The sequence below is a fragment of the Epinephelus lanceolatus genome, chromosome 2, assembly GCF_041903045.1.
Source record: "Epinephelus lanceolatus isolate andai-2023 chromosome 2, ASM4190304v1, whole genome shotgun sequence".
NCBI lineage: Eukaryota > Metazoa > Chordata > Actinopteri > Perciformes > Serranidae > Epinephelus > Epinephelus lanceolatus.
The window spans coordinates 39245113-39264761 of NC_135735.1; the positions used below are offsets into that span (position 1 = coordinate 39245113).

The 19649-nt window shown below is 41.7% G+C and overlaps 1 protein-coding gene across 1 annotated transcript in view; it reads right to left on the bottom strand.

Annotated features, from left to right (window-relative positions):
• Positions 1–19353, bottom strand: part of LOC117254395 (synaptosomal-associated protein 25-A-like) — a 53996-nt gene extending 34643 nt beyond the window's left edge. The window contains exon 1 of the mRNA XM_033622692.2: positions 19215–19353. The gene's annotated coding sequence lies outside the window, so the exon portion shown is untranslated. The remainder of the gene's footprint in view (positions 1–19214) is intronic.
• Between the last annotated feature and the right edge of the window lie 296 nt (positions 19354–19649).

The window sequence follows — 19649 nt, forward strand, 5'->3', positions numbered from 1 at the left end:
TGTTGAAATATTTCTGTCTGAATGGGGTAGACTGACAAGCAGACATTTTTTTAGATATTCCTAGAGTGGCTAAAAAGTTCACGTGCACACCAGCTAACTAGAGAATGTGCTCAAAAGGTCTCCCACTAAAAGCTTGGGGGTATTAAAAACTTGCAATACCAGTACCAATACCAGTTGCCTTAAAGTGATACCAATACCGATGCCAATACAGTAATTAATTTAATACTTTTTTTCTTATATTTGATACCTGTCATGGAAATGCAACATTTGTGGTGGTGAAAAGGCAGAGAAATGTCAGACAGTTCAGGTCAGGTTAGAAGCAAAACATGTTTACTTAACAACCTTCAATAGGGCAGGATGACGAGAGCAGAATGTTACAAAACACACACACACACACACACACAAGTGTGTGAAGGTTAGGTATGAGCAGAAAGGTTAGAGGTTGAAGAATATTTGAGAGACACATATTCAGATTTGGAGAAGAATAGGATAGTAGGTTTCCCACCTGATATCCCTCCATTAGGAGGGATAGAGCATGAGATGGATGTCAGGCCACCTAGGTGGAAGGAAGTTCAGGAGGTGGTCAGGCGTGCAAAGGCTTCTTCGGCCCCAGGGCCAAATGGAGTCCCCTGCCAGGTTTATAAAAGTGCGCCTGATACCCTTAAATTTTTGTGGAAACAGCTAAGAATAGTTTGGGAAAAACAAATTATACCAAGAGCATGGCGTAGGGCAGGGGGTGTCCTCATTCCTAAGGAGAAGGAGTCTGTGGACCTTAGCCAGTTCCGGATGATTTCTCTCTTGAATGTGGAGGGGAAGATTTTCTTTAGTGTAGTAGCGCAGAGACTAGCTAGCTATTTAGAAAGGAATAGCTTAATAGATACCATGGTGCAGAAGGCAGGAATACCAGGTTTTTCAGGGTGTCTAGAGCATACTAGCATGATCTGGCACCAGATTCAGGCAGCGAAGAATAACAAAAGGGACCTACATGTAATATTTTTAGATCTTGCAAATGCGTTTGGTTCAGTACCGCACAGCCTCATTTGGAGTGAGTTTGACTACTTCAGAGTGCCACAGGTAGTTGTTAACTTAGTGAAAGCATATTTTCAGGATATTAGGTTGTGTCTAAGTACAGCAGGTTTCACAACAGGTTGGCAGAGGCTAGAAATAGGCATCATGGCAGGGTGTACAATTTCTCCATTAGCATTTACTATGGCAATGGAAGTAATCATTAGGGCTTCTAAGTGGGTGGTAGGTGGGGAGAGACGGCAGAATGGGTTGCATCTTCCACCAGTTAGGGCTTACATGGATGACATGGCACTGGTGACCACAACAATGCCATGTACAAAGAGGCTACTAGAGAAGGTAAATAAGAACCTCAAGTGGGCCGGCATGAAAATCAAGCCTAGTAAATCTAGAAGCATCTCGATATGTAGAGGGAAGTTAAGTGATAGGAAGTTTGTCATAGATGATGAGGACATCCCAACAATTAGGGAAAAGTCAGTAAAGAGCTTAGGTAGGTGGTACAATGTAGAGTTGAATGATAAGGAACAGGTGGTGAAATTTAGAAAAGATGTGGCTGAAGGATTGGATAGAATAGATAAATCAGAACTTCCAGGAAAGTTGAAGTTGTGGTGTTTGCAATTTGGGCTATATCCTAGGTTAATGTGGCCACTGTCAATTTATGAAATTCCAATATCTGTTGTGGAGAGAATTGAAAGGTCGGTTAGCTCCTACATTAGGAAGTGGTTGGGCGCTCCTAGGTGCCTAAGTAGTGTTGCATTGTATGGAAAAGGGATACTTCAGCTGCCAGTATCTAGTTTAACAGAGGAATTTAAATGTACCAAGGTCAGGACAGAGCTCTTGTTATCTGGGAGTAAGGACGTGGTAGTTAGGAGTGTGGTTCCAAATCCAACCAAGGGGAGGAAGTGGAACACAAGATCGGCAGTCCAGGAGGCAGAGACAGCTCTTAGACATGCAGAGATTGTAGGTAATGTTCAGTTTGGCCGGGGAGGCCTGGGGCTTGGCTCAGGTAAACCGGTATGGAATACAGCAGGCCTCAAAGATAAAAGAAAGCTGGTTGTAGAACAGATACGCAGACAGGAAGAGATAATAAGGGGTGCAAAGGTAGTGGCCCAGGCTAAACAGGGACAGTGGTTGAATTGGGAAAGTGTAGAGAAGAGGAAGCTTAGTTGGAGGGACCTGTGGAGTATGGAGGAGAATCGTATTAGATTCCTGGTAGGGGCTACATACGATGTGTTACCAACCCCCCAGAACCTAAAACTGTGGGTAAATGAGGACCCATCATGCCCATTGTGTTCACGTACCGCAACTTTAAAGCATATTTTGTCAGGCTGTAAAGTTAGTTTGTCACAAGGCCGATATACATGGTGACATAATCAGGTGTTGAAATGTTTAGCTGCAGGCATCGAAGGGAAACGAAGACAGGTGAATTCAGAAGGTGTTAAGGATAGGAGCTTAGTAATTCAGTTTGTCCGTGAGGGAGAGAAATACAGAAGGGATAAGTTAGTGAGGAGGCAAGGGTGTGGCCGCCTAGAAGGTGCTTGTGATTGGGAAATGCAAGTAGATTTAGGGGGAAAGCTAGTTGTTCCTCAGGAAATAGTCTGTACCAGGCAGAGGCCTGACTTAGTGTTGTGGTCAGTGAGTCAACAGATAGTTTATTTCATTGAGCTGACACTTCCTTGGGAAGACTCAGTGGAAGAAGCCTATGAAAGAAAAAAGCTTAGATATGCAGACTTAGGAGCAGAAGCTGAGCAGCGAGGATGGAAGACTAGGATTTGTCCAGTGGAAGTGGGGTGTAGGGGATTCATAGCAAGATCAACTGTCTCACTCCTGGGGGAACTCGGAGTGCGGGGACAGAATTTGAGGAAGACAGTGAGGGAAATGTCAGATGAAGCAATTAAATGCAGCCAGTTTATCTATTACAGAAGAAATAATGTCAGCTGGGGGCCAGCAGGGGGAACTACTAAGCAGGGCACATAACTCCTTGAGATCAGGTGGAGAGATCCACTTCCTGTCAGGAGAAATCCAGGAAGAGGAAGTATTTAAGTGTGGGAGTGGCCTATTGGAATCCATTTTGTTTGAGGCCATGCAGCAAGGTGAGTGTGCTTGCTGATCCTGTAAGTCCAGTTAGCTCCTTTAACTTTAGCTTATATTGTAGTTATGCTATGTAGTGTGTGAAATAGAGTATGGTGAATGTGACAAGAAAGCTAGTATCAGCATTGCTTCTGCCTGGAGCTCGCATGTATGGAGCCTGGGTTTGGTTGAAGATGGCAGTGCTGTTTGGGCTGAGAAAGCCATGTGTAAGTAAGGAGGAAATCCAGGAAGAGGAAGTATTTAAGTGTGGGAGTGGCCTATTTGAATCCATTTTGTTTGAGACCATGCTGCAAAGTGAGTGTGTTTGCTGATCCTGTGAGTTCATTTATCTCCTTTAACTTTAGCTTACATTGCAGTTATGCTATGTAGCGTGTGAAATAGAGTATGGTGAATGTGCTAGTAAAGGTAGTATCAGCATTGCTTCTGCCTGGAGCTCGCATAAACGGAGCCTGGGTTTGGTTGAAGGTGGCAGTGCTGTTTGGGCTGAGATCACTGTCCAGCCTCCTGGAGGTGTCATTGTTGTGAGGGCTCGTCCTGGGGAGGTAGACTGTACAGCCTAACCCGGCGGGGGAGTGTGATAGCCTAACAAGGCTTCCTTCCCTGGGTCTACCTCCTCTGTGGTAGTATAGGTAAGGTAAAGGAGGTTGTTCGGTTAGTGTGGGGAGCAGTGAGACCTGGCATTAGGGGAGTGTCTCTGGGACGCCAGAGATCACTGTCTAGCCTCCTGGAGGTGTCGTGGGACCAACTAGATGAAACACCGGTGAAAGGAGGTTCCCACCCGATGACCCCAAAGACATGTTAGTTATCACTGCTCACTGGTCTATATAGTTAAGCCTTGCCATAATAGCTTATCATAGGGCTTAGGAGGTTATTCACTGAGTGCTGATCCTTTTTTTTTTTTTTAGAGCACAAACTTCTTGTGTTTATTTGAATATGATGTCTATCTAAGGAGGAGTATAAGAATGTTTGGTGAACTGTTCTGCGCGGCTGTTTCATTGTTGCGGTGTGTCTTTAATAAACCCGCTAAGGCTGTGAGATCGACCTCGAGTCATACAAGTCATTTCTTCAACACATTCAGTTGCGTAAAGTGTCAACAGATGCCAAAGGTGTGTAGTATGGCCACTGAACTCAACCACAGACTGTAGAGGCTGTAGCTGCTGCAGTAGTGGGCCAATCAAATATCACATGGTTGGAATACTTCACCCCCCAAATGACCATCTTTGTAGCAGTTACTCACACCTTGTGAGTTAAACTGTTATTCTCACATGCCTCATGTGAACGAAGAGCAGAGATAAGTTTCGACTGGAGCATACGGCTGGATACATGAGACTTGAATTATACTGCATGAGTTGTGCAAGAGCTTATAAACGCATGTTTTGCTAAACCATAGGGTTAAATGTGACCCTTAGGACTTCAATTCATCAAGAATTTTCTGTTTTTGGATTCTTCCTTCAGCGTAAGCATGTGAGACAAACAAATTTCTCTTCACAAATTCATCTTAACACAGTGTGAGTAATTTATATACATATGCTCATTTGTTGGAGGAAGCATTGCTTTAAGTTGAAGAACACTTTCAGTGATTGGCTGCAAGCAAAACTATACAAATAGTCATTTTTTTCTAGCTCTGGGTACAAAAACGACAGATGCTGGTTAAAGTTTCAATCGGTACTGGAGTGTTTCAGTCAACAGCTTAAAGATGTCAAGTAACGTTACCCAGCCCTGCATCCACTGTCCTGTAAACACATACAGGACAAATGTGCAACATAGAACCACCTAGATGTCATGCTTAAATATTGTTCCTCCACTCAATGAGCCTCCTCTCTTATTTTTCGTGTTACAGTAAGAAAACCAAAATCCAACAGAGGGCTCATGTTAGCTCTGCTGCTCCTCTCTACAACTGGGATTTGGAGTAAAGACACAAAACCCTTCGGCATCCCAGTAACCTCAATTCTGAGAGAAACCTATTGATTTTTACTTGTAACATCATTTCATTAGATCCACAAGAACACTCTACCTTTGGTTACACTGACAAACTGCAAAAATCTTACTTTTCCAGCTTGTTTTGTATTTGATCAAACAGGCTCATCTGATGCTACCAGCTGTGGTTGCTGGGAGATTTACAAATGGCACAAGAACAAAGCAGCTTCACCACGTTCTGGTGGTGACACATCTCTACAAAGTTTTCCATTTAAATGTGTCTGCTTCCAGTCATCTTTGTGAATGTTTCACATCATGCTGTAACTCAAACAATCCATCTCTTTACTGTCAGTCTTTTTCTCTCTCCTCCTCCTCTGTCTGTCCATCCATCCCACTTTGAAAGTCACTTCCTATTTAACATGCGTAACATGTTTCACAGACAAACACACACACACACACACTACAGTCGAGCTGACATAACACAAGGTCCGGCCGTCCCCATCCCCCACCTGCGGCCCTGCTGGCTGTCACCCGTCTTGACTGACGGCTGCTGTAAGGCCTGAACTGCCAGGCTCAGCCCGTGGAGAGATTAAAGTCAGCAGGGAAAGAGGATTTACTCTCCACTGTTTTCTCTCTGCTCTCACAAACACTCACTCCTCTATCTATCTCTTCTCTCAGGCTTTCTTTCCTCGCTTAATGCTTTCCATACCCTCTCTCTCCATGAATGTACATGGTGTATGTCCAGTAACCGGAGCGAGACGGCAAATATTATGTAAGATTTAAGCAACAATCCATAACATTTACCTATATAAATGCCAGATTTTCGCATCTGGAGCAGACTGATGTAACGTGGCAGTAATTTTCTTTGCTGAATACGTTACAGCGGGTGTGAGGAGGGTCTTTCCTTGGGCAAATCCACAGGCTCACAGGAAGTGATAAAATTTTCCTTAAGGGAAGGAGGATGAAGTATTTAGTGTAAGAGGCGATTATGGCTAAAATCTTACCACCTACAGAAACTCATGATATTAACGGGATGAGGGCAGCAACATTAGAATAACTGTCTGGTGATGTCATTAAGTGCTAAGCAAAAACACAACAACAAATGCTGTCCATCCAAAACTGAGCAACAAATTAAAGTGTATCGAGAGAACATTGATTGAAATGGAGACATTAAAAGGGCACCAATGAATTATTGATCATAATATTAACAGCATTAATCCTAAAAGCTGTTAAAGGGAGATGTGGAAACAGGATGAGAGAAGGTCAGGAAAGAGCTAGGACATGACCTCAATGAGCAAAGCAGGTAAGAACCTAAACCCAGCAGCATCTTCATCATTTATTAGGACAAAAACAACATGGAAATTGTTTTATAATCAGACCAGATACCCATCTGTCTCACTGAACAGTGAAAAACCCAGCTGCTAATATGTGGACTCCTACGGCTGTCATTCTTTCTACATTCCTTTTGTTGGTTAAATCCAGAATTTGTTTCCATCTTGTCTGTCTCAGTTTGCCTCCCACTTTGTCGGTCTCATCCATCATCACATCTTTGCCTTCCTCCAAAGCCATGTCGTACCAACACGCCACACACACACACACATTTGAAGTGAGTTTGTCTCATGGCGTGTGTATGAACACAGCGTACAGTAGTAGAACAGAGCAGCATAAAGTTTTGGCACAGAGCTCCAGAAGGGGACTGGATTAGCACTGTCACAGGCTGACATGATTAACACACAGCTACACAGCCTCAATCATGGAAGACTCCAGTGGCAGGCTATTTCTGGCAACAAAGAAAAATCCTGTCAGAGCATATAAATGGAAAATTCCATGTTGAAAACATTAAACACCCTATGGAAAATACAGCATGTGATTGTATGACTGACTGAGACACTGTAAGAGCCGCTGGGGATGCAGGAGCCTTGTAGGGAAGACTGTGTTTCTAATTTGAAACTATTTTACCTGTTGGTCAGAGTAAAGTCTAGAATATGTATATAATTATTTAAAATTACAAAGAACACAATTCTGAAGTTTTAAGTCACATTCATACAGCATTTACTGTGCTGTACGGTGGTGTATGAAGTCAAAAGGGTTCAACTGCTGCCTATATAATCAACCAGATGATCGGCACTGCTTCCACATCATGTTGCCCATAGAGCACGCACTCTTGCTGGCCTTGCTGGCAAAAATTATTCAATTGTGCAGCTCTTCTAGACCTTCCAAATGTTATCGGACTGAATAGATAAAAATCCGATAGTGAAACGAGTCATCTCACAGGGGTTGTGAAGTGCAAAAATATTTATCCACTGATTTACAGTTGTCTCTTTTGCAGTGTAAGTCTATGGGGAAAAAGTCTTATAGGCGCAGGGCATTACATGATGGTGTAATTGTACTGTTTGGTCATTACGAAAAATTGGTTTCAAAGCCCAGCACACTTCCTGGGGGCCTGACATGGACAGGTCATTAAGTCACCATTAAAAAGATCCCTACTGTTTGGTAGAGCACATTTTTAAATGTAATATCTTGTTGAAAAATGAGCTGTACCTAACCTCAGTGGTGGAACTTCCTGTAACCTGCTGCTTACCCCCTGACTGAGTGATCTCAAACACTTTGTTGAAGCATGGTATGTAAAAAGCATCTACCATAGGAAGTATTCTTATAAGTCTGAGTGCTGATAACATCAACCTGAAGAGAATAATATGAAGATAAATCATGATACATTTGACAGATGTTATAAAAACGCTGTTTACAAAATAAATGAAAGGATTTTAAGAATGAATAAGGTAGATTTAATGAAGCTTGGTTGAAGGACAAATCAATAGAGGGGATTTTTTACAGTGTCTTCTACTGCACTCAGAACAAAGTCAGGAGAGATGAAGGATAAAAAAGATGAAGTCACACTTGTTTAGCAACCTTCACTGTAGCAGAATGTCAGGCTGTTGTGATAAACTGGCTCGACTCTGAGCCGGAAGACTGCCATCAATCAAGCGCCGTGTTCAGTTGAGATAAACAATGTTTGCGAGAGAAATAGGACATCAGGACACTCTGGTCGCACTGATATACACAGTCAGGGAAACCAGGTCAGCTTGTCAGTTGTTCAGTTGTATTTTTCTCACGGGTTTATAGAAGCACTAACCTAAATCTGAGGGATTTTTAGGATAGCTGATGCACTTTTCTCTCTCTTTCATGCATTTGTTTTAATCGCAGATTAGATCGAGAGGCGGTGGCGAATGAGACGGTGGGCACAGCGTGATGGTAAATTAGCATTGCTATTTCTGTGATGCTCCTTTTCTTTGTGTAATTGCAAGCAAAGCTGGTTGTGTAGAGCTGAAAAGCACAAAAGTGAGCGCTGGGCAGCAAGTGGGATTCTTTAAGGGCAACAATGAAACCCTACAGGAAGAACATGCATGAGGAAGCAGCAATAGAGAGCTGAGAAAACTGCAACACACGGACATTTTTTGTCTTATTCTTGTACATCTTGCCTCAGCAGTGTTGCACAAAAACACTTATGATAAGAGAGGTGATATTAAGGATTATGAATGAAGACAGGGCAGAATGTCTTTAAGGAACAGACTCCCTCTCTCCCTCGTCTATTTGCACCAGACTTGACCTCCTGTCTTCCATCTTTTCAATCTCATTTATCCTCTTGAAAATTAGCAGCAGGTCAACTAGGCTGCCGCTTAAAACTTTATTACAATGGCTTTATTAAATCTCCATAATTATAACACAGACATGCCACCAAAGCCTACGTTCTCTCTCCTGTCCACTTAAACTCAAAGTGAAGGTGACTGCAGACTCGCCATGTCACACTAAAAACATCAGTGTGTTTCTGTGTGTGTGTGTGTGTGTGTGTGTGTGTGTGTGTGCAGGTCAACATGTCTCTACACTCGAAAACTGAAAACTTCACACAGAAAGAACTGGTTCAGGACAAGAAGAAGAGCAGCAGCAGGGCAGACAAGAGTGTATGTAGGTGTGTGTGTGGGTGAGGGTAGAGGTGTGGTACAGAGGGTCCGACATCTTACTGCATCAAAGCCGAGACATGTTTCATAATTCACTGGATAGGGCAGGTCAACATCATTAATGCAACAGTAGTTTATGTGTGTGTGTGTGTGTGTGTGTGTGTGTGTGCGCGCGCGTGTGCGTGTGTTTACAGGATCAAGAGTGGTTCAGTACAGGCCTGCATATGAGGCTCTATGCATGCACAGTGTCTGTGGTCTTGGGTTTTTTCGATCCTATCTAGCTCTGCATCATACGTATTGCAGCCGTTGTGCGCCAGACTATATCCTCCTGAGAACCGAACTTTTGTTTGGTATGCATTTTTTATTTCTCCTAGCTATTTGGGATCAGTAGGACCCCATAAGTATAAAAAAACAAAACATTATCCACACACGACTGTGACCCCTCTCGGATCTAAACCTGGTTTAACAGGAGGAATGTATCTTTAAAAAAAAAACATAAAATTGGGGCTAAATGGTTCCAAAGATGCATATTCACATGGTACCACTGCAGACTGTAGTTGCAAATAGATTCAATTTTGTAAGGTGAACCTTCATGAGATGTAAATAACTGTGTTCACATGGATATGTGACACACAAGTCAATCTCATCCATGTTAAGTGTTTGGATTTGAAGATCTACTCGGTGCTCAAACTTACATCGTTTAGCACCAAATATTTTAGCATGCTGACTGCATGGATTACTTTATGTCCATGTGCGTTAACATGGACATGAATAACCTGTTTCCAAGCCTTCTCCCAGTAATGATCATATTCAGGATATGGTGTTTACATGAACATAGAGAAACTGAGTTATTGATAATCCCCATATGCATAAAAAAGTCTAGTAACCTGGTTACTCATCTGTTTGCGCAGGCACTGTGATGTTTACAGACTTCACAGTCACAACCACTTGACAACTTAACTGGTAATGTCTTCTCCCTTTGCCAACAGTTGTCTGCTCTGAGCAATTCCACAATCACTCTCTCGGTCTGTCTCAACCACACACACACACTTGGTACTGCGCTAATGTTATTCCTGAAAACAACTACTCTACTCCTGTAACGCTGTCCTCCACAGCAGAGCCAGCCTGTCACTGTCACTGTCACTACCACTACGTAGGACAGGGGAGCAGTGGATGAAGATACGCAGCCTCTTTCATATCTGAGGCCACTCCTGCACAGATAAATATCAGATTTCAATAACCATATATATGCAACAGTATCCCATCTGTTTTCCCAGAGTGTCCCGGGTAACATTTTTGGGTTTTTGAAAACACGATATGGTGTTTAAATACTCAAACACATAAACAGGATAGTAAATAAGTAGATCCCTGTTTGTAACATTTCAAATGAAGACTAAATTAAAAGAAAAGGCAATTTACCCCTCCTGTACGTGGTGCATCTACTTATTTACTATCAATCTGATGTTTCCTGCCATCACCTGCACCCAGTTATAAGGACTTTCAGTGCTGTGCATGGGGCACGCGCTCTTGAATGCGTACATAACAGGATACTGAACAGGTTATTTATGTGCATGTAAATTCACTCACTGAGATGTTTCCATTTGGTCAATGAATCTGTCCTTGTGTGAACCGATGCTGTTGTCCTAATTATAACTAGACCTGCAAGCCATTATACCATGCTTTAAGCCCCTAACACAGCGCAATCACCACATTATCAACCACCCCTTTCGAATGCTGTCACTCTATTAAATAGGCATTAATTGTGGTTATCAGCATCATACTGTACGTGTAGGTTAGAAAGCTCCTGCTCCACCCACGAGTATGTTCAGAATGACATTATCGCCTAATGAAATGGCCGTTAGCATAACTTAATGTTTCTTTCCATTTCAATAACACTCTGGTAATGTGTGGTTATGTTTAGGTACAGAAACTACTCGATCAGTGTGAGAAAAAGATCATGTTTTGGTTTAAAACATCCACCTTTGGGGGGCCTTGATGTCTCACTGATGAACAACAATGTTGTTGTTTGTTGGTCTTGTAAAGTGGTCTGCAGCTTGGCAGCCATCTCAATTAGATGCATGCCAACCACCATCCTCTCCACTTCCCGATAACAAAGTCAGCTCATATATATATAACACTGCATAACAAGAAACACGGTCTTTTAATAGCTTTCTAAACATCCCAGTCAGTGTAGCAGGAGCCCTCTAACCTGTATCTATAATACTGATAACCACGACTAACGCCTACAGTATTTAACAGAGTGACAACCTTTGGACCGGGTGTATCAACACTACATTTTCCTGCTGTAGAGATTAAAGAATACATTTAAGCACAATGGCTGTTTACATATGCTATATGTTGTGAGCTGTCTCATATTCTGAGCTATCCTGCTTTGCCCTGATCTGATTTGTTTCCACTTTTTGTTGCAGTCACATGCACACACATGCCGTTATGAAACACTGAAACTCTGATCCTGGCATCAGAGAAGCTCTTGTTAAGACGGAGAGACTGATATCATTCAGTTACACACAAATACTGTGTAATGTAAACACTTACACAAACATGCTTACATGCTCTTGCATCCACTCCTGTATTCACTGATGCCCTGTCAGTCCATTTTAACCAGCCTGGTTAGGACCAAGCAGAGCAATAATCAAACCTGTCATACAGACTCTACAGGAGGGTAAAGTACCTGCTGACACTGCATATATAACATCATCCATTCTCCATTCTCAGGCAACCTTCATATTATATTAGGTACATTCACACAGCAGTGAAGGTTCAGGAAATTTGCAGTGCATCACTTCCTGTAGTTCATGTTTTCCATCCATCTTCTAGCAAGCAAACAAAACTTTATACACCACATTTGACTCTAAGGTAAATCAACGTAGTGTTTTACACCGTGGGTGTGAAGTGGACCGAATGAGGCGAATGAGCACTATGACTCTGACCTTTACACCACTATTGCTGCTGGTGGTTGTTTGTTGTGTCAGAGATAACTGTTAATTAATTTGTCTATCACTGAAATAGAACATTTATTATCTATCTGACTATAGCCACAAGAAAATATTAATTCAATCATATATTTTGTTTCCATGACCAGTAGACAAATATTTTATGTTTAGTGCAGCTTTTCACAGTCACACACACAAACCTCATTCTCTACCTCCATGCTGACCTATAAGCAGTAAACACATATGCCAAGACGTGACCGGGCCAGAGAGCATGATGGGAGCCTGAGGGCTAAACTATTCAGACAGAACACCCGCCACTTCATGCCTGACTGCTGATATACTATACATGTACCAACAGCCACACTACACAGATGCATGGACTGTGCACAAAGATGCAAACACACAGACAGTAATTCTAAAATTAGAATCAAAATTAAGCAGTGATGGTTCAAAAAAATTTTATAAAAAAAATATAAATTAAATTTTTAAATCTCAGTTATTTGTCTAGATGCAATCAGTCACAATGTGCACATTAGAAGGCAATTAAACAACTTTGTTTAATAAATTTAAGATGACTGGAGAGAAAGACTCATCTTTAAACTATTGTGGTTAAAAGATCAGCATTCTATGTATGTAATAGTGTAACATGGATATATCACCACCACCATATTAAGAATATTTTTCCATGTTAAGATCTTTTCTGAACATGTGAACAAAACTCATTTCATTATTTTACATTCAGTTCTATTCAGTTACACATCAATAAAAGCTAAAACTAGGTTACCATTCACTTTCAGATTCACAATAGCGACGTCTGATGTTCAGAGAACAGCTCTATAATCGAGCCCCCTGATTTCCATCCAGGTTGACCACAATGGCTGAATGTGAGTGGAACAAGGCAGAAAAGCTCACACAGTGCTGGTTTTTTGCCCATAGCAACGCCTGCCGTGGCAATATGGCCTCGCCGAATTAAAACATTCCCTATGGAGTGACAGGAAGGACACACAGGGGGGATTCTGCTGTGGAAAATCACTGAGGAAATCAGAAGAATAAATGCCTGAACATGTTGTCTTTGTTCTATTTTCCAGTGAAATGCCACCAAAATGGACATCAATGCTACAAAACTTTGCATGCATAAGCGTAGATCCTCATGGCTGGTTTTCTCTCCTGTAACACTGATTCTCACAGAGTAACTGCATGCAGCTGCCACCCAGTGAGTGGACAACCTGACCACCTGGCAGCAAGTGTAAAAATGCACCATTTAAGATGCCCCGCTCTGATTTTAACACCTTTGCCTAGACCCAAATGACAAATGGTTCCCAGCATTCAGCCATTTTTTTCTGTCTCAGCTGAGCAGGGATGATGGAGCAGATTGCATTTCTGATATTCCCTGGTTATATAATCCAAACGAGGATGGACAGACAGACAGAGAGCTACCGCAGGAGGGCTAGGATGAGACAGGCAGATTATCCAGAGAAATGTATGGATGAAAAGATAAACATGTGCAGAGGTGGTCAGTCAGAAAAGGAAGAAAATAAGCATTTAACTATGCATTGAAACTGTGAAACAGTTTCAAACTATTTAAGAAGGATGATTAAAGTAGATCCTCCATGAAACTGATGTAAGCATCTGCAGCCACCTACAGACATCTTCAACTGTTGTGATCTGTCAACAATAAATTAGACTGAATGATGTGCCGGCACACAGATATACAGGCAAGGAAACATGGCGGTGTGGGACGTACAGGAGATTCAAAGCAATCATCTGTGGCCTGCAGGGATAATCACTGCAAAGCCCCACTGTCCCATTCACTGAGGATAAAACCCACTGGATTAATTTGTAGGCCTACAGAATACACACACATACACACACACAGGGATGCTTCACAACACTTACGTAACACATGGACCACTCTACCTCTCGCTCTTTTACTTTCCCTCCCTCATACACTCTTTCCCTTTTCTTTCACATTCACAGCCTCACTCTCACTTCCTGCTAACGCACACAAAACCTCGAGTGCACACAAATACACATACACACACACACACACACACACACACACACACACTCCACCACCCCCTCTTTTCCACTGCTTTCTTCTCCTCTCTCCTCCTGCTTGCACACATTTGAATAGACACCTGTCAACATGCTGCTCTTTACATGCTGTTCATTTCCACACTCGCATACACATACACAGCAGTGACAGGCACCTATAGTGCAGTCTATATTCAAATACATATAGGAACATATACACCTACATTCATATGACATACAGGATGAACAAAGACTTGTAAAAAACTATTACACACATGATACTGCACATGCAGAAACATAAACAACATGGTTACACAACACTCAAACACACATACTAAGCACATAAATGACTGTGAGGATAAGAATATCTTTCCATGAGAAAAACAGTTTGTACTTTTGACACTGACTGATTTTAATGTTGTAAAGAAAGTTTCATAAATTCACTTTTACATCTTGAAAACCCTCTCCTCCTCCTCTTAGACAGGGGGTTAATGGGCGTCCCTACAGTGGAGCTACTGTACCAGAGGAATCAGGTTTCTGCAGATCCGCCATGTCATCCTGATCAATAAGAGGGGATATACATATCACAATGTCAAATATCTGAAATGATCCATTTTGTTGATGGAGCATAAGGATCAAAATACAGAATCTGTCTCTGTTTCTGTGGGCAAAGGAGAAAGATGGGCCGGTCAGCACAAGAAACTCTTCACATCCCACTGAATAATGTTTTGCTGCCTTTTAAAGGTCCAGTGTATAGGACTTAGGGGGATATATTACTGACACGGAATATAATATAATCAGTATGTTTTCATAAGTGTATAATCACCTGAAAATAAGAATCGAAGTTAGCAGCTCCTCCGCGATGAGATCGTCAAAATAACACCGCTGCTTTATTTAATGTTTTACCTGTTTTAAATACCTTTAGTTTTCTCTTTAACTATGACAGTTAAGGCCTAAATTTTCTTTGATTGAGGGACTTACACAGTTACACAGAATCCCTTAGTTAAGGAAACACTTATTGCGTTGAAAGAAATTTTACAGTGGTAAAAGTTTCCATGGAGATTGTTTGTTTGCTTGGACTCATGCCTGCTATGTCTGTTATCATCTCAGTGGGTTGGCTTATAGTTAGATAGTGAAAAAAATGGCAGAAGAAAAGAAGACTGGTCAGAGGAGGAAAAGATTATACTTCCAGAGGAATACAGTCATAGAAAGCACATACTACAAATTTGTCCCCAAATGCCAGAAAACAGTCAGACAGTCAGATCAATAGTGTAAAATCAAAAGCATATCCACTTGCAGTTAAGATAGAGTCAGAGGTACTTCAAGTTTTGTTTTAGATTGCCACCATGCTTTGGTTGTTAAGGTATTCTGTGCAACTGTCCCTTAATTCCTTAAGTTTAAGACCAACAGAAGGAGAAAGCCATAATTACTTAAGTGAACATTTTAGGAAAACTGTAAGGAGAAGACTTAAGGGTGCTTTGTGCAACCAATTTGATTTTGAGGAAACCGAGGGTGTTAAGAAAATTAAACCTGCTAAAAACCTCCTGAACAATGAACACATAAGGAATTCTAACCGGGAGAAGTTTCAGCTGGTTGCTATTTGCAATCATTCCCACTAGATGGCACTAAATTCTGCCAAAAATCCTACACACTGGACATTTAGGATGACAGAGCCCTGTGGAATTTTCTTGTGAACAGGCAAGAAACGCCAAAAGTTACTGTGTATAAGTTGTAAAAGCATTGCTCTATAGTACTATTAGTGGTCAAAACTTTAACTTAACTTTAAGTTACCGTTACATCACAATGCTGGAGATTAAATAAAGTTATGGTTTTTCAAATCACAAGAAAGTCTCAAGTCTTGACACTGAAGTCCTGAGTCAAGTCCCAAGTCTACATTTTTTGTTACAAGTATTAAACAAGTAGTATTTGTCTGTCTGTGGGTTTACACTGCCAAACTGCAACTTTCCCTCAGGCTATTGCAACATAATGAAAAGGACTGATTACCTGCACATCTTTTTCTAACATAATTTTTAATCTTCAGCTAGGTTGGGATATCAAGTCATTCCAAATCAAATGGCTAAAGCACAAATCACTGGTATTAAATTGGAAATAGACAAGTTTTTGCTTCAACATAAATACATGTTGATTGCACAGTGTAATGGCTATAGAATACTAACACCATCTGCGCTTAGATTGGTTCCCTATGAGCCTTGTTTTCACTGTGCAATGCTGTCTGCCACTTGATATGATATCCCAGGAATGTGAAGGCTCTTTTTACAGCACAAATGAAGTGCAAGAACCACTGTGAAACCAAAAACAGGAAGTGGACGCTTTTCTTTTTCCCCGGTAACTATAGGTAAGTATCTCCAGGTCTGTTGCCAAGGATTGTCTGTGTAAGTTCTTTGCCGTTTCTATCCCCAGTAGCAAAAATGGTGGACGGAGGAACAACCAAAGTGACTGTGGAAGCTGAAAGTGATACGGTTGTCTTTGCGAAAGCAGCAGCAATAAAACGACTCGGAAACACAAGAGGGTAAAATTAAGAAGCCGTCCATTCCACTTTAAAGTGTCATTTGTTTTTGTGAAGTCAAGCCTAAGGTCATGTGACTCAAGCCCACGGCTCTGTAAGCAGCACAAAAGATTTAAGACTAAACACACACTGTGTGGGTGAGCCCAAAACATCCTGCAGGGCCTGTAAAAACATCTGCCCCTCACAGAAAAGATGGAATTAACTAAAGATGACAAACAAGACAAGATAACAACAAGACGACTCTGATGACTGATGTGCAATCCAAACATTAGCAGGTTTTTAAAGTGCACATCCAAAACAAATCTGTATATAAAAAATCCCACATGGTAAGAAAGGCAACAGTTGCCAAGAACGGACCGTGAAAGTGATCTCCCTGCTCATTTTGTTGCTGAAACTTGATAAGCGAGCAACATGCGCTGTAAAAGAAGATTGTGATCACAGTGCATTCTTGGATATTACTGTTGTTCTACCATCTGGCACTTTTGAGGCAGATTACACCGAAATTCAACAAGGAGAGTGAAAAAAGAACAAGATGAATAAATGAGGAGGGGAATAAATTAAATTGTGTGACTGTGAAAGGGACAGGAGGAAAAGTGCGATTCTGTTTGTGCGTATATGCCTGTGTGTTTTCGACAGATGTAGCAGGAGGCTGGTGATGATTTCTCACCATTCTGTGGGCAGGGTGATGGATTGGTGAGTGATGGGTGCCGAGGGGGGTGAGAAGGGGGGGGGGGGGGGGGGGGGGCAGGGTTGTGACAGTGGAGGCAGGTACCATTTTCTCAGCAGGAAACCAATTACTTGTGCACCCTGGGTTCATGTTCATGCACAAAGAATCAGCGAAAAATACCTGTTTCAGGTGCAGCCTGAACAAATGAACATCACCGTTTCACAAGCTAACAAGGTTTGACAACACTCCGATTGTTGTCTTTCACAGTGTCTGATAGAGTAGAATAACTCACAGGCTGCAGGCAGACCCACATAATTCAGTCCTTCAATGTCCATTGTACTCACTGAATTCTACACATATACAGCCAGTTAAATGCTGATTAACTTTATATTGTACATGAACTTCTTTACAAAATCCATTCTATTAAACTGGAGCATTAATCTAAGACATCTATAAGAGTCAGACGAGGTTGAATGTGTTTCAGTTGGCTGAGATATCAGTGTATGTTGAGTGCTTTGTGGTCACTTCCTGTCCTAATTGAACGATCTGTCTGTTTGCTCGTAGTTACAAACAACACCAGGCTGCCAAACCAAGACAAAACACACGTGCTGATCTGCTTAACATTCGGCCTGAGCTCTTTGTCCTCGTTGACACAGACACAGTGGCAGGACAGGAAGCAGGGAGGGCCAAAAGTTTGTGCTCTTTTATTGAAATGGAGGTGGAGTTCATTTGTGTAATAAAACAGATATATTCAATTTTGTAATAAGGCTCTTTTCACAGCTTGACAACATTACGAGTCCACACATGATGATGCAGTCATAAGGACTTTATTTTCTAAAAATATTTTGTGAAATGAGCCTTTATCAATCTTTTTAAGGAGAAACATTGCACTTCGCTGAGTCAGAAATGTAACTATTTGTTCCTGTATCCCCACATGGCAACACAGGAACAAAGTTGGTGCCAAACTCTTGGTGTGCCAAATAACAACGGTGCTTTGGCCTTCTCACTCAATGCTTCCCACCAAAAAGTGCACACCTATCCTCACAAAAACAGAAAGAACAACAGGAAGGTACGTGGGTGAGTAGGTAGGCAGGTAAACATTAATGACTCCCTGTTCAGCCAGTGCTTTTTAAGGCCAAAGAGCTCTGGCTCTGATCACAATGGAAACATTAAGTCAAAGCGAGGTGAAGGTTAAACCTCTAGAAATCACCACAAACAGCCTTTTCCATCACACCACTGCAGCCATGACTGCTCTCATGAGACCATGCAAAGCAATGTGATTTTTTTCTACAAATAAACAAAAGAGCCAAACCAAAATGTGTCAACAGAGGAAATCATTTCACTTGTTTCCAAATCGGATCAACTTGTCACATTGTCCTGCTCATGAAGTGACCTGCCTCATCCTGCCTGCTTTCACAACTACATCAAACTTGTACGCAGCAGCATGAAGGAGGGTGGCAGCTGTCCCCCATGTGTCAGGAAATTATACTTTAAAACACTCCAACTCTGATGAGAGGAGCTGCCATGCTTTCTTTGGTTGTGCTCATCCAGTGTGTATAGTATTTGCTCCGGAGCTGTCCGCGGTGCTGAACACCCTTCACCCTGCACAAGCCTTTAACTCGCAGTTAAACCCTCCGCCTCACTACGACCCCTCAGAAACACAGAACTTCACACAGGCGGCTTTATCCTTTAATTTAATCCTTACAACAAACAACTACTTTAATCCTGTAATATATTTAAGACGCTAACTCCCCTCCGAACAGACACAGAAAATGTCACACATAAATCAGTACTGAGACACTACGGCAACAGCACAGGAACATTTACACTGTTTTTTGCTTCAGATATGACTTTATGGGCTGTGTAGACAATGTAACAGTTGATGGAGAAAACTTTAAAAAGAGCTACGTCACTGATAAATAAGTAGGTACGACACTTTAAAGCCACATAATTTATGAATAATTTAAACTTTAGGTGATGTTGTTCGGTTTTTTTTTTTAAACAATGGACCAGACTGAGTAAAAAAAAAGAAAAGTCAAACCTACCTCGTTCAGTTTCTGCTCTTCTTCTTTTTTGTTTTGCTCTGTTTGTTTCGATACAGGATGAAAATGTCCGTCCGTGCTATCGCTCCACTCAACGGGACTGTCCCCGGTACAAACACACCGCCCTCCTCCACCCCGAATGTAAAGCGGAACGGATTAGGAAATCACACACTTCCTGTTCGTGTTTTACAAAATAAAACCATTACAAATAAAGCTCCTTCTTAGGTATAATTAAAACTATTTTAATCCTTTAAGGTAGTTTTGGTCGCCAATCGCCACAGCAGTATGACACACAGTGTAGCACCAGGGCAACAGACCATAGAGCATCTTTGTCAGGACACCCTGAGGTGAACGATGCCTCCATGTTGAGTTTCTCCCTCCACCTGCTTCCATTTCACCATCTATGGTACGCATTATAATGCCAGTTGGCAAAATAAA